Source organism: Pantherophis guttatus, chromosome 5, assembly GCF_059756535.1.
Source record: "Pantherophis guttatus breed Tessera chromosome 5, ASM5975653v1, whole genome shotgun sequence".
Classification (NCBI taxonomy): Eukaryota; Metazoa; Chordata; class Lepidosauria; order Squamata; family Colubridae; genus Pantherophis; species Pantherophis guttatus.
Genome location: NC_142067.1, coordinates 125,981,434 through 125,996,760, shown reverse-complemented (window position 1 = coordinate 125,996,760; position 15,327 = coordinate 125,981,434).

Below are 15,327 nucleotides of genomic sequence, written 5' to 3'. Positions count from 1 at the left end.
GAAAGGAAATCGGTGATGGGGCAATAATTCCAAAATAGCTATTTGAAAACCTGAAACTGCTCTACATATTAAAATAAAGGCAACTACCTCACGCCATGTGTTTGTGCGAATGGGAATAATTCCTGTAATTATTTCCTTTGCAAATCAGTATCTTAAACGGAATTCAATTTTTGGATTTCTGAATTCTGATTTCTTTTTAAATCAAGGCGAGGCCATCTCTCTCTCATTCCTATCAGAGGTGGGTTTCAGCAGGTTCTGACCAGTTCTGGAGAACCGGTAGCAGAAATTTTGAGTAGTTCGAAGAAACGGTAGTAAAAATTCTGATTGGCCCCGCCCCCATCTATTCTCTGCCTCCCGAGTCCCAGCTGATCGGGAGGAAATGGGGATTTTGCAGTAACCTTCCCCTGGATTGGGGAGGGAATGGAGATTTTACAGTATCCTTCCCCTGCCATGCCCACCAAGCCACGCCTACCAAGCCATGCCATGCCCACTAAGTCACGCCCACAGAACCGGTAGTAAACAAATTTGAAACCCACGTCTGATTCCTATGGGGGATAAAGCCACAAGCTTCTGCAACCAGACAAGATTTAGCTCCCCTCAAACGTTATATGAGTAAGATAACCTGAGTTTTTTTTTACTTTTAAAACCTTATACTTAGAAATTCTGTGTGGGCGTTCAAAGAATCGTATCATTCGCTCTTTACGTCTTCGGTGTAGGAAACACCAGTTGGAAGGTAATTCCAGCAGCAATTAAGCTCTGGCTGGATATTTTTGTATCCTAAATGTAGAGAGGGAGCATCTAATGTCTAGATGATAGCTAGACAGCCAGATGATTGCTAGGAGAGGGAGGGAGGGAGGGAGGGAGGGAGGGAGGGAGGGAGGGATAGATAGATAGATAGATAGATAGATAGATAGATAGATAGATAGATAGATAGATAGATAGATAGATAGATAGATAGACAGACAGACAGACAGACAGACAGAGTGCTGCAGTGGCCTAGAGGTGGAGCTCTTGCCTCACAATCAGGAGGCTGTGAGTTCAATCCTAGGTAGAGGCAGTTATTTCTGGACTGGCCTAGTACAAATTTTAAAATGGGCGTATGTATGTGTGTTTTAATTCGCGGGCCAAACTTTTATACTCGATTTTAATTGGTTTTAAATTTTATAAATCTATGTGTTTTAATATGGCTGTACACCGCCCTGAGTCCTTCGGGAGAAGGGCGGTATAGAAATCTAATAAACTTGAAACTTCTCTCTCTGGGCAGGTTGAGCATACCGCATTGGCAACAGGAAGGGCATCCAGCCAGTAAACGCTCAGCTTCATTCAGTTGCCTAGACTCCACCCCACAAGGGATTATGGGGGTCATTAAAAGAAGATGATAGACAGACAGACAGACAGACAGACAGACAGACAGACAGAGGGGTGTTGTCTGACAGAGCCTTTTCTGGCGTGGCACCTGCCCTCTGGATTAAATGGGCCCTGATTTTGCAGGCCAATAGGCCAATAGGCATGTAGGCTAGAAAATGTGGCAGAGCTGGTACAGTGGCTGTATCGAATGTTATTGTTAGATGTGATTACCTCGGCTATCAATTTCACGATTTTTTTCAGGTTGGTTTAATATTTTTTCTTCCTTGTTAAATGGTTGCATTGTGTGGGAATCAGGTGGCCATAGTACATGTATAGACCAGTCTAGCTGGTTGGACACGTGTATGGACTTTAGCACCGAAATAATCTGACTATGAAAAGCGGGTTCAGCTAGATTATCTCTGAAGGGCCCTATTCGTTCTCTCTTTGTTCATAACATAGGCTGTGTTTGCAAGGCAGAGACTTGCAAGGCAGAGACATCTCCCTGTACTACATTCCTGAGGACTGAGGTAATCTCTGATAACGGGGAGATGGGCCTCGGCTAGCAGAAAGAAGATGCTGGGAGAATTGAGTTTCGTTTTTCCCTTAACTTTTGCTTTCCTGAAATCCACGTGATTTACTGTAATATTGTAGAATGTGAAACCTATATGGATGCTTTTCTTCTTCATGCATGTAATATGAGATGTGTAGCCATAATAACGCCTTTTGATGATGCTGTATTTTGATTACTAATAAAAGAGAGGTCTGGAGTCAGCTCGAGGCGATCTCATCCCAAGAAAACATTTGTCCTGTGCTTTCTCTAATCTGGACTACTCATGAGGTGCCCACCAGAATGATAGCAACAGCATTGTTCTTTTCTTCTTCCTTTTTTTGGGGGGTTGTTCTTCTATTTGTTTTAATTCATTGTAAGCTTCCCAGAGTCACATATATGAGATGACTGGATATACTGTCTGTGTGTGTGTGTGTGTGTGTGTGTGTAGCTTAGGTAGATAAATAAATAAAAGGCTAGATTTTAGTGTGTATTTCCAGAGTTCATCCAGAGAAAGGTGCAGGCCTATCAACGGGGTGAAGAGAGCACTTAATGGATCAAAAGACGTGAAAGCCCGCGCTTAACAACTGTGAGAAATTCCAACATATTGCTGTGTTGTATTTGTGCAGATGAATTTTCAAGGCAGAAAATGCAATTTCAGGAGCGGTACGGGATTAACGCCTTTTATTTGTGCAGGTATTCTCTGCTCTCCCTTGAAGAACGTTCTTACTTCACCCTGCAGCTTATAGTAGCACCTGCTGACATGATTTAAGTAAAGGAGCCTGAATGTTGTTACCGTCAGTAGAATTTTGCAGCAATGCGAAGCACAGAAATACCAAACAATCCCATGCAAGGAATTTAATCCCTTTTATATTTTTTTGTAAAGAGTGGGAAGTAACCTCATATTTGCTTGAAGAACGTAAGGGGGGGGGGGGCACATGGCATTCAGTCATTGGTTTAAAATGACCACTGATTGGCCCAGAGTTTTCTCTGCTCAGCCATTGGCCAAAGAGAAGAAAAATTACTTGTCTGAGATGCTCAAGAAATTCTCTAGAGTCAGAATCATGCAACCAAGCCCAGATTCATAGCTTGCTGATGTCAGAATAGATCTAGTAATAGTTAGAATGGTCCCAGTGCAATTCAGGTGCATCTTAAGCTGGTTTAGGGTAATCATGAAGCTCAATAACATGGATCATTTTCTGACATTGGTCAATGCAAGCAAATTAGCAGATGGAGCAACTTCTGATGGCTATCATCCTACGTTTCCCCTGAGGTGTAGGGTTACTTCCAACCATACAGATCTCAGCCACTCTGTGGAAAACAATGTCTAATCTGTCTAAACACACTTGATCAAATAAAGTATCCCATCCTATCCTATCCTATCCTATCCTATCCTATCCTATCCTATCCTATCCTATCCTATCCTATCCTATCCTATTCTATTCCTCTACTCTATATTCTGTCTTCTATTCTATTCTATTCTATTCTATTCTATTCTATTCTATTCTATTCTATTCTATTCTATTCTATTCTATTCTATTCTATTCTATTCTACTCTACTCTACTCTACTCTACTCTACTCTACTCTACTCTACTTTCCAATGCATTCTATTCTATTCTATTCTATTCTATTCTATTCTATTCTATTCTATTCTATTCTACTCTACTCTACTCTACTCTACTCTACTCTACTCTACTCTACTCTACTCTACTTTCCAATGCATTCTATTCTATTCTATTCTATTCTATTCTATTCTATTCTATTCTATTCTATTCTATTCTATTCTATTCTATTCTATTCTATTCTATTCTATTCTATTCTACTCTAGTCACTCTACTCTACTCTACTCTTCTTTCCAATGCATTCTATTCCATTCCATTCCACGTCCTATCACAGGACCCATCACACGACTCACTGATGACTCACACCTGACCCACCACAAGACCCTCACTTGACACACCCACACCCGAGGCCCTTATAAATAGAGGAACATTGACATCCCCTAAACTCTGCTGAAGATGTTACCTAGCCTGGTAATGAAGCATTCAGAAACCAACCCACGATCTCAAAGAACGAACCATTCTATTCTACTCTACTCTACTCTACTCTACTCTACTCTACTCTACTCTACTCTACTCTACTCTACTCTACTCTACTCTACTCTAATCCATTGCATTCTATTGCATTCCATTCTATTCATATGCACCAAGACAAATTCTTTGTGTGTCCAATCACACTTGGCCAATAAAAAATTCTATTCTATTCTATTCTATTCTATTCTATTCTATTCTATTCTATTCTATTCTATTCTATTCTATTCTATTCTATTCTATTCTATTCTATTCTATTCTATTCTGTTCTGTTCTATTCCAGCCCAGTCCAGTCCAGTCCAGTCCATTTTCCATTTCATTCCCCATTCCATTCCATTCCATGTGAAATGACAACAGCTTGTACTCCTGGGTAAAAAAAGAAAGAAAAGGACGTGTGAACGAGTTGCTAGTTGAGTGAATGGCCCAACAAACTGAATTAACAAATTGGAATAAGCTAGAAAAAGAACTCAGGATCCTACCGATTTCAGTGGGAGTTGCTTAAACATGCACATAACTTTCCCACTGCACTCAATGTGACTTACTATATTTAGCTATATTTACTCTTACTTGGAAGTTCATCCCCTGAAGCTCCTGTAGAGTAAACATGCCTTAGGAACGCTCCCCTTATAGCCTATACATTTGGCTGGACATAGGGTGTCCATTAGTTATAACAGATGTCTTCCTGTCACTGAAGGTCTGTGTCTGTCAGATGATTACAGGCAGGTGGAAACTATCTCTGCAAATATGTCAAAGTTTTAAGCTTGCAACATGTTTGCCTGGCTGCTAATTGGTACATTTCTTTTTTTTCCTTAGAAGAGTGGAAATTCTAACCTTTTACTTGACAGATCCGTGGGTAAAATGCCACCTAACAATTTGAAAGCTTATCTGCAGTGTTGTTGTTGTTGTTACTGGTTTGGTTTTGTTTACATTGGAAACTCAGGCAAGAATATACAAATATCGAGAAGGACGGGAGGGAGGGGAGGGGGGGAGGGAAAGGAAGAATCAAACAAAAGTCAAAGTTAAAAAGGTTGTTTCAACAAATGCTTAAACAGCCTCTGGCAGTCCTTTTTCAACGGTGTTAGAAAACATACGCGCTTCGCCTTTCTGGAAAATGAATAATAATACGATGATATGTGAATGTTTGAATGATCCTCTACCTATTGCACACCAGATTAAAACTCAGGGGTAGAGTCAGGAAAAAGGGTTGCCTCTTAGAGCAAGCAGCTTATCTAACCTAGATAAGCAAAACAAGACTTCCTTTAGAAGGGAAGAAGGGAAAGGAGGTTAAACTTGGAAAAGCCGTGGTATGTTGTGAACCGCCAGCAGCCTGCGGAGCTGGCAGCGGAGTTGGACAGCGATGAGGCTGAGGAAGAACAGGGGCCAGTCCTGGAGGCTGGGAAGGGCTCAGATGAGGGCTCTGCGTCGGAGGCAGAGATGGGGCCAGGGCCATCGGGGAATGATGTGCGGACTCCGGAGCCTCCAGAGGCTGACAGTAGAGAGGCAGAGGAACAGGAGGAGCCTGTTCCTAGTGCGTGCATGAGAAGAACTGTCTCAGAAGGCAAGAGCAGCTCAAGCAAAGAGGACAACTCAGGAGTAGGGCCAAGAGATGATTGGACCCTCCCATAAGGATTAAAACAGACCAGCAATGGTGTTTGGGTTTTGCTGGAAAACAACGTTGGTAGCTTCATCTTCTTCATCTACGTCTTGCATTTATTTTTGTATCTGTGACTTCTGAACATTTGCCAAGAAAGGCCTTTGGCAGTTTGCCTAATTGGACCAAGGTTTGCGATAGGACTGAGGAATTTGTGTTGGGAGGAATTTGCTTTAATTTAGTTGAAAGACGCTGGGAATGAAGTAATTCTCAGCTGTTCGAATAAAGTTTGTTTGTTTTTTCACTGACTGATTTTCCTACTACTTACTTGGGCCTGGGTCACAACAGCGTAGTGGTTAGAATGCGGTATTGCAGGCTAATTCTGCCAACTGCCAGCAGTTCGATCCTGACCGGTTTCAAAGTGGACTCAGCCTTCCATCCTTCAGAGCAGTGGTGGGTTTCACATTATGTTACTACCGGTTTTCCACACACACATGCACACTTGCTTCGTGCGTGTGCCTGGTTCACATGCGTCCGGCCTTCCGAGCATGAACTTTGCTCACATGTGCACCTTCCACAAGGTGCCCGGCCGCAAAAACATGCCTAAATAGGATGGCATAGAGTCAGGGCAGGTGGGCGGGCCCACCTGTGATTTCTGCTACCAGTTCGGGTGAACCGGTCCGAACTGGCTGAATACCCCCTCAGGTAGTGGCGACCTGCGGGCTGCCCACCAACCCCAGCGCTATGCCATCCTATTTAGCCACATTTTCTAAGCCATGTGCATGCATGCAAGTCACGCATGCAAGCAAAGCACATGCACAAAAGGCCATGTGCATGCACAAAAAGCCGTGTGCATGCACAGAAGGCCGTGTGCATACACAGAAGGCCACACACATGCACGGAAGGTGTGCGCTCACATTTTCGGTGCGCGGCAAACTGGTGGTAAAATTATGTAAAACCCACCTCTGAAAGTGATGGATGGCTCATTCCTTAAAGGAGATATACAGAGGTTGCATCAGGAAAGTGATTCGAATAACTTCTTTATATTAAATATACAGAACAGCTCTGTTAATGTTTTGAAAAATGTTTTGAGAAATGATAAGCAAAAGGATAAACTTACACCCTAACCCTTGCCACCCAGATGAACAGCAAGATAGCACTGGGACTTTCTTTAAAAGGGTGAAAGAATATTTCTAAAAAAAGACTTTGAGAAAGAATATAAGGTTAGCCTATTTGACCAGGGCTAAAAGATTAAAAAAAAAAAAGCTAGTTATAACTAGTTGCCCTTGTTGGATTTTGGCTAGCAAGGAATGGTTGATGAAGCATTTGGATTTTGTTCGTTGTTTTAGTAATTAAGAGATAAACTACGGGGAATCGAGAGATTAAATTGTATTTAGAGACCATCATAAGCTACTAAAATTATTTTATTTGTCGGGATAAAGGGAGAAGTTGCTTTTTTTTTCTTTTTTCCCCTTTATCACATTTTTTTTTCTTTTGCCTTTTTTATTTGTAGTTTGTGTCATTTGTATTGGCTTTTATTCTTTCCATTTATAATCCTTAATAAAATGAAATTCAAAGCTGGGATAAATTGTCCGTATGTTCAGTGCTGATCCCAGGTGCAGCTGGGAGAGTATCTCCCAAATATGGACTACTATTCTGAACAAGTATCCAAGCTTACAAGTGCGATATGATGGGACGGAAGTTGACATCTTCTATATTTTTTATTGTAAAACTCCCTGTTTTAAAGCTATTTCACATTGAATAGAAATGGTCTTAACCTTATGGATTTCTATGGTTTTTTTGTGTGAGTTTGTGCTTGTTTTTGCTGTTCTTTGTGTGTGCTTACTAAATCTACACCTACTTTCTTGCCTCTTAAGTTATTTCAACTTCACACTTTGGTTGCCTGGTAGATGTGATATACCCCAAAAGCAGCAGTGCTAATTCTACACACTAGAGGGAGCCACAACCAATTGCATTATGGCCTCTCTCTTTCTACTTTCCATATAAAAGATTCTGTGAATGGGAATTTGCAATAAATACACAGAGCACAACAACAGGAGGCATGGATTAGACGGCTTGAATCTGTCAGCTGGGTGGTCCAGCTGCAAAGTTTGCAAACTTGGGTGAGAGAGGAAGGGAGAAAGAAAGGAGGAAAAAAAAAGAGGAGGAGGAAGGATATAAAAATGTCCCTTTTTATTCGTATCCATTTCATATATTCATAATCACGTTTATACTTTTATCTGTAAACTTATATATGCTTGACAAAATAAATAAATAAAATAAAATAAATATGCCGCCCTGAGTCTCTGGAGAAAGGCGGCATATAAATTGAACTAATAAAATAAAATAAAATAAAATAAAATAAAATAAAATAAAATAAAATAAAATAAAATAAAATAAAATAAAATAAAATAAAATAAAATAAAATAAAATAAAATAAAATAAAATAAAATAAAATAAAATAAAATAAAATAAAATAAAATAAAATAAATAAAAGTGTTGAGAAAAGGAGGAAGAGGAGGTTTCAGTGAGTGTAAGAGAATATTTCCTTTTCCACTTATTCCATAAAGATTGCTTGCGACATACCGATTCGTCAACTGCATCTGTTTTATGTTTTTCATTTCTGGATGTTACAGAAGTTTGTTGGTTGGACTGTCTTGCATAAACACGGAGGGAGGGAGGAAAGAAGTGAAAGAGTGAGTGAATAAGAAAAGGAGGGAGGGAGAGAGGAAAGGAAGGAAGGAGGGAGGGAGAAAAGAAGTAAGTAACTAGCTAAGGGAGGGAGGGAGGAAAGAAGTGAGTGAGTGAGTAAGAAAGGGAGGGAGGGAGGGAGAAAAGAAGTAACTAACTAAGTAAGGGAGGGAAGGAGGGAGGACGGAAGGGGCTAAAAAGAACAAGCAGGGAGGGAAGGAAGGAATGGACAAGTGGAGAGAAAGAAAAAAGAAGTAAAAGTAATAAAAAGAAACATGAACATGAAAGGAAGGGGAGAAGAGAAGAGAAGAGAAGAGAAGAGAAGAGAAGAGAAGCGAAGCGAAGCAAAGCGAAGAGAAGAGAAGAGAAGAGAAGAGAAGAGAAGAGAAGAGAAGAGAAGAGAAGTAAGATATTTTTAAAAACAAAGGGAAGGGAAAGGAAGAAGGCGTGAAGGATTGAAAACAAGCTGATAGAATAAGGGAACAAAGCCCCCCAAAAAAGGGGGGAGGAAAGAAGGAGCACGACCCCCTACAAGCAAGCAAATCAGCTTGTCTCTTTGCTGCAAAACCAGCAGATCTGAATTTACCGATCGGAAACCCAGCTCGGGACCTCCCAGTCCTCTTCTTCTCCTTAACCGGTTTTCAGTTGGGGCTGCCCCCATTTCCAAGACCCAACCGGACAGCAAAGACAGAATGGATTTTTTCCTCTCCCTGTGCTGATGTGTGTATGTGTGGCTTCTTTCCCTCCCTCTCCTCCTTTTCGCTTTTTTAGCAGAGCATTGGCCGGATAATGGCGAGCAAGCGAGGCGTTCTGGATGGCTACCACCCCGTGTCCAAGCTGCAGAAAAGGCCGCGGAAGGCGAGCCCTGTACGGCGAATGCAAACGAGCCCAAAGGCTTTACTCGTCCCTGGGCAATGATCTTTATTTATGACTCCAAGAAGGTTAAAAAAAAAGAGGGGGGGGACAAAAGCCATCTAACACCTTTCCGAAGAGTAACAGAAGCCATTAAATATTTTCCAAGGGTGGGTGGATGGGAGCCAAAGCTTCGGCCTTCCCTATTCTTCTTCTTCTTCTTCTCCACCCCCCTCATCCTAACCTTCCCCTCTTGAATGATTCATGCCAGTCACCCAGGAGTCATTCACAATTTATAAATGGCAGCCGAAGCTTCCTATTTATGAATCGAGATCAATGCGTTCGAGCAATCAAAAATGTTTGCCCTTCTGTAGTTCAAATGCATCTTCTTCGCAAGAAGAGGCTGGTTTTTTGGGGTGGGGTGAGGGTGGGCGGGTCTTTCTGATTTGGAGATTCTTCTTTGCAAACTTGAGAAGCAGTGGTGGGATTCAGCCAGTTCGCACCTATTCGCGAGAACTGGTTGTTAACTTTCTAAGCAGTTCGGAGAACCGGTTGTTGGAAGAAATCTTATTTTGTTTTTTCCCACTTTACGGGGCTAATCCTGTAAGGAAGGCAGGAAGGGAACATTCTGGTGGTATTTCTAGCCTAATCTTTATTGCCCTGTTTACAGAAACTGCCTCTCTGGATAACCCTTATTACATTGTAACAGCTAAGTCGAAGCGCCCATCGATGCAAGTGATGTTGAGTTTGGCCATGCTCACACAGTCACATGACCACCAAGCCAAGCCTACCCAGCTGGTCATTAGGGCAGAGAACCGGTTGTTAAATTATTTGAATCCCACCACCGGGGGCAGCCCTTGGAGTTCCTCCGTCAAAGGAGGAGCCAAGGTGGGGCTGGACAAGAGGGACGTGCTACAAAATGCAAAGAGGGGTTTTGGGTTGGCAGGAACATCCATGAAAAAGAAGCAGGAACATTCCAGTCTCAGCCTTCCGCCCGTCCAGAACAACAAAGAGTTGGAAAGGACCTTGGAGGTCTTCTAGTCCAACCTCCTGCTCAACAGGAGACCCTATACCAGGGGTGTCAAATTCAAGGCCCGCAGGCCGGGCTGCTTAGATCTAGCCCGTGGAGCCGCCCTGCAAAGGTCCAGCCCAGTGGTGAAATCTGAACCAGTTTGCTACCAGTTCATTGGCCGAGCATGCGCAGTGCACGCCAAAAGGAGGCTTGGGTAAGTAGAACAGTGAGGGGGGGATCAGCTGTGCCGCACGATTTAGCTTTGCTAGAAAGCAGGATTTCCTGCTTTCTAGCAAAGCTAAACTGCGCAGCATAGCTGATCGTTGGAAATACTGGTTCAGAGGAACCAGTAGTTTTTATCACTACCAGTTTGCCTGAACCGGTAGCATTTCACCCCTGGTCCGGCCCTGTGGTGCCTCTGCCAGTGAAAACGGAGCTCGAGTGGCCCTCCCAAACTCCGTTTTTGGCCATGACGATCTCCTGCAGTCCTCTGCCAGCAAAAACGGAGCTCGGGGTGGTGGTGTCCGTTTTTGTTGGCAGAGGACTGCTGGAGGCTGTTGCAGCTGAAAATGGAGCTCAGGAGACTGTTTTCACTTGGGCCACAGGTGCCCCCCGACATGAGTGACGTCAAGATGGCCATGCCCCTTCCTTGGTTCCCCCGAGGTCAAACACAACCCTGATGCGGCCCTCAATGATGAAGCACCCACAACTTGTGGAGGTAAGTCGTTCCATTGATTAACTCTTTTTTTGTGGCAACTCCAGACAGGCCACAACTACCTGTCTTCTCTTCCTAAGACTTCACCCCAAACCTCACTTCACAAGACCTCATGTCCCAAATGGAGTCCCTGCTCCTGTTTCTGGATCCCTTCTAGAAGCTGATGGAAAATGGGAACTGAAAAGGTAACTTTGGGGTCCTTGAATGGACTTTCAGGCCATAGAGCATGTAGAATTAATGATCCCCTGTGTTTTCACGGCAACAATTTAATAATTTTTCCTCCCTGCAGGAATGGTGTGAAATCTAATGTTATTTATTTCATTTGTTTTATTTTGTTTTTTGAATTCCATCTTTACGAGTTTATAAGTAACTCAAGGAAAGTACCCCATTAATCTTCTCTCTTCTGCAGGAAAGAGACCACACCTCGAGTATTGTGTTTAATAGTGGGCACCCCATTACTAAAAGGATTATGACACAGAAGAACATGTTCAAAGGAGGTGAGAAAGGCAATACAAAGTCTTGAAGCCATGCCATATAAGAGCAAGTGGCCGGCCTGCCTATCTATCTATCTATCTATCTATCTATCTATCTATCTATCTATCTATCTATCTATCATCTATCTAACTATATATCATCTATATCCATCTGTCTGTTATCTATCATCTATATATCATCTACATCCATCTCTCTGTCTCTTATCTATCATCTATCATCTATCTATATATCATCTACATCCATCTCTCTGTCTCTTATCTTTCTTTCTATCTATCTATCTATCTATCTATCTATCTATCTATCTATCTATCTATCATCTATCTATCTATCTATCTATTATCTATCTAACTATATATCATCTATATCCATCTGTCTGTTATCTATCATCTATATATCATCTACATCCATCTCTCTGTCTCTTATCTTTCTTTCTTTCTATCTATCTATCTATCTATCTATCTATCTATCTATCTATCTATCATTGTTTTTATTTCACATTATATGTATGTTATTCTGACTGTTCACTGCCCTGAGTCCTTTGGGAGAAGGGCGGTATAAAAATTAAATTAATAATAATAATAATAATAATAATAATAATAATAATAATAATAATAATAATAATAATAATAATAATAAATAATCTATCTATATATCATCTACATCCATCTCTTTGTCTCCTATCTATCTATCTATCTATCTATCTATCTATCTATCTATCTATCTATCTATCTATCTATCCACCCACCCACCCACCCACCCACCCACTTATTTCCATCCTGCCTTTATTTTTATAAATAATTCAAGGCAAGGAACATACATAACTCTTTCTGCTTCCTCCCCACCCCCCATAACAACAACAACTTTGTGAGGCGGGATGGACTGAGAGGGAGGGGGATTGATCCAAAGTCATCCAATCAGCTTTCACGCCTAAAACAAGACTAGAACTCACTGTCTCCTAGTTTCCAGCTGGTGCCTTGACCACTAGACCAAACTGGCTTGAGTCCCATACTCATCTCAAATAATGGCCAAGACTTTGAGAGTCTGTGCTTTGCGGCAGGGGTTTACATTATCACCTTTTCGCCTCAAGGCCTACTCAGAGAGCCTGGAGGCCCAAGAGGGAAGAACAATGGGGGATGATGGGCCCTCAAAGGTTACTTCCTTTTATGTGTATGTATGTATGTGTGTGTATGTGTGTATATATATATATATATATATGTAGGTCTTTGGTTATTCGGGTTTTCTCCCGCGTAAAATTGGAGGTTTCTTGGCAACGTTTCGATGAAGTCTCATTCGTCATCTTCAGGCTGGTGTTCTCGGCTTCGTGCTTCTAGGAGCAATGTGTGTGATCACAGCTGTTTCTTCCTTTTAACTGCCAGTGGGGGTGTGGACAGGTTTACGCGGGAGAAAACCTGAATAACCAAAGACCTACATACAAACACCTCAGAAAACCTCAGAAAACATATATAGACACACACACACACACACACACACACACCTCATCCTCCCCTCCCTCAAAATAGAGACATGGACCAGGAATTTGGCTTCCTGTTTTTTTCTTTTTTTCTTTTTTTTTAAAAAAGCAATTTCTCAGAGCCAGAGATCTTCTGGATTGCCCCTTTAGGGTGGGGATCTCCCGCAAAAGGAAGGGGGAGCCCCCAAGATCTTCTCTCCACTCTCTTGCCCATCTCCCAAGGCAGATGGACCTCCCCTCGCCTTATCATTTGAACCCGGACACATTCCTTGCTTTCTCCTTCTCCTCCTTTTTCTTCCTCCTTTCCCTTTCCAGCCATCCACTCTGCTAGAGAGACAAGCTCACACAGACGGTGAACAAACCTTCCTTCCCTTCTTCAGGTTGGCCTTTGTCCAACGCACACACACCTTTGCAGGAGAAACGGACGGCCTGAACCCCCCGATCAAATCAATCATAAAAATAAATTAAATAAATAAATACAGACACGCCGTGGGGGGGTCTCCAGGCAGGGCCAGCTGGCGAGACCCTCGCCCCGCCGGCGGGGTGGGTAGGTACTAGAGCGAGATGCCCTCCCCGGTTGCTCCAAGGACGCGCAGGGGAGACGCGCGGACCCACCAGGGCGCAGAGCCTCTGTCTCTCCCCAGCCGGCTTTGCTTTCGGGAACCAGGCAGGCAGGCAGGCAGGCAGCCCGCAACGTCTGAACGGGCATCTTGGGGGTCCGTGCAAGCTTTCCCACCTGTTTCCAGGCTGCAGGGCGGAGCAAACGCGACGTTGGAAAGATGCTCATGGCCAAAGCAAGCGAGAGAAAAAAGAAAAAAAAAAGAAGGAAAAAAAGAAAGAAAGAAAAAACACCTGGGCGAAGGGCGAAGGCTTCTTCTGCCCGGCTGGGTCTCCCCAGTTTCTTCCCCCCCACCTCTCTCTCTCCTTTCCGAGCTCTGCTTCGCGCCCACCCACCCACTCCTCCAGCCTTAGGAGGGGAGGGGAAGGGGGGAATATAGGTGGGAGGGGGTCCTCTCCCAGCCCCTCCTTTTTTCTCCTCCAGACGCCCGCCGTGGATTGGCTGTTCCTAGAGGAGGCCGGCTCCTTTCCTCGGGTCGGGATTGGCCGGCGGCGAGTGGGGATCAATGTTTAAGCGACGCGCGTGGGGTGACTGGAAGTCAGTCCGCCAGAGGCTCCGTGGCGGGTGGGATGGCGGGGGGCCGCCCGGCGACTGCGGCAGAATAAGGAGGCGCTTTTTTTGCTACCGCCGCCGTCGCCTCTTTCTTTTCTTTTCTTCCCCCCCCCTTCTACCATCACCACTTCCTTCTCCTCCTCCTTCTCCTCCTCCTCTTCTTCTTCCTCCATTCCCAACTGTTGCTTCGGATTCTGGGATCCACAGGCTTCCCCCTCTCCGGATTTGGAAGGCGCTGGATTCGGGGAGCTTGCTTCGGTTGGCTGGGTGGAGCGACTCAACCCCCCCCCTCCCCGTTGCCTTTTTTTTTTTTAATTTGATTTATATGCCGCCCTTCTCCGAAGACTCAGGGCGGCTTACAATGTGCTCAGCAATAGCCTTCATCCTTTTGTATATTTATACAAAGTCAGCTTATTGCCCCCACAAACTGGGTCCTCAATTTACCTACCTTAGAAAGGATGGAAGGCTGAGTCAACCTTGAGCCTTGGCGAGATTCGAACCTGCAGTAATTGCAGGCAGCTGGTCTTAATAACCAGCTTAATAACAGGGTGCCTTAGACCACTGTACTGCCAAGGCTCTTAAAACACAACAACCCACCCACCCACCCAAAAAAATAAATAATAATTTTTAAAAAAAGGCCAAAGGGACAAGCGCCACGCACGCCTAGGCTGGCTGGGAAAAAAGCGCAGGATTCTCGGACCCCTTTTTCCCCCCCTCCCCATGAAGTAATCCGCAAGCAGAGAAACTCTTCTCTCAGCTCCATCCATTCACCCCGGGCTGAAATTGAGGGGGGTGGGGTGGGGGGGAAGAGAGATAATATTTGGGCTTGCCTTGTTTTGGCTGGGTGGGTTTGAGTTTGTGCCCCGCCTTCCGAGTCAGGAGTTTCACACGTAATACTCAGGGAGAAAAAAAGAAGAAGAAGAAAAGAAAAAAAAAAGAGCGGCCAAGACTTTCCAATCCAACCGTTTGCTGGGGACTTGGGGGAAAAAGGGGGTGGGTGGGTTTATTTTGAGGGTGGGCTTTTTTTTAAAAAAAAATATTAGTAGTATCTCTACCCCCTCCCCCCCCATCTCTTTGGGTTGGGGAAGGATGGTAAAAGCGGAGCTGGCTCTTTTTATTTTTATTTCTTTAATTTTGATTTTTTTTTTAAAAAAAATAATAAATAGAAAGGAAACAACCGCCCCCCCCCCTCCCCGTTCTTCCCTTCTCACTTGAGGCTTGTAATCTTAGTCCGTGCGTGGGCGTGCAAAGGTTAAGGTAGGAAAGCCGCAGCCCGTGCCACGCGCGACACGAGGGCGCTTTGAAATCCCTCCGGGTGTTTTCCTCCACCCACCCCCTATTATT